Genomic DNA, 825 nt, shown 5'->3' with positions numbered 1-825 from the left:
GTTGTGGCGTGCAGTCTCAGGGGTGACGGGGTGCAGTCTGAGGGGTGATGGGGTGCAGTCTGAGGGGTTGTGGGGTGCAGTCTGAGGGGTGATGGAGTGCAGTCTGAGGGGTTGTGGGGTGTAGTCTGAGGGGTTATGGGGTGCAGGGAGGAACTGTGCAGGCGTTTTCATTTCCCCTTGGTCATTTACGAAGCCCCCGCAGGTGCAGGCTGGGAGAGGCTGTGGCCGGCGGGTGGGGGTGCAGGGTTGAGCCGGCGAGTGGTCCTACAGATCTAGGGGCAGACATGGGCATGGCGGGACCCAGCCCAGCCTGGGAGGAGAGGGGAAGGGGAGACAGGAGTCTGGGGTCTAGGGGGCGAGGGCTGCTGAGGGGCAGCCTGGGGCTGGGCAGGGCAGGCAGGTGGGAGCCAGGTTGGGGGTCCAGCATGGGATTCCCAGCACCAGACCCCAGTCCAGGATGGGTCTTGGGCATCGCAGGAAGGAGACAGGTGGGGGCTGTGGGGAGGAGACGGTGCCTGAGGGAGTGGAGCTGGGGACAGGGCGCTGTCGTCGCCCCCTCCTCTCACCCCTGCAACAGGCAGGCTGGGGGCTTCGCTGTGACCCCCTCGCTTGGGCAGCTGGAGTGATGGTGACCCAGTTGTGGGGAGCAACTCAGTCTGAGGGCTTATGGGGTGCAAGGAGGAACTGTGCAGGCTAAGAGGCATTTGTGCTATGCCAGGGTGGGTGGGGTGGGGCGTGCCAAGTGCTCCAGGTCCCCGCCCAACAAATCAGAGCCACGGCATATGGCTGGCAGGGCCTTTGTTTGCCAAGAAGGGAGAAGGGGCT

The sequence above is a fragment of the Mandrillus leucophaeus genome, unplaced genomic scaffold (genome assembly GCF_000951045.1).
Source record: "Mandrillus leucophaeus isolate KB7577 unplaced genomic scaffold, Mleu.le_1.0 Scaffold28, whole genome shotgun sequence".
In the NCBI taxonomy this organism is placed as follows: Eukaryota; Metazoa; Chordata; class Mammalia; order Primates; family Cercopithecidae; genus Mandrillus; species Mandrillus leucophaeus.
Note: the sequence above shows the minus strand (reverse complement) of the source record.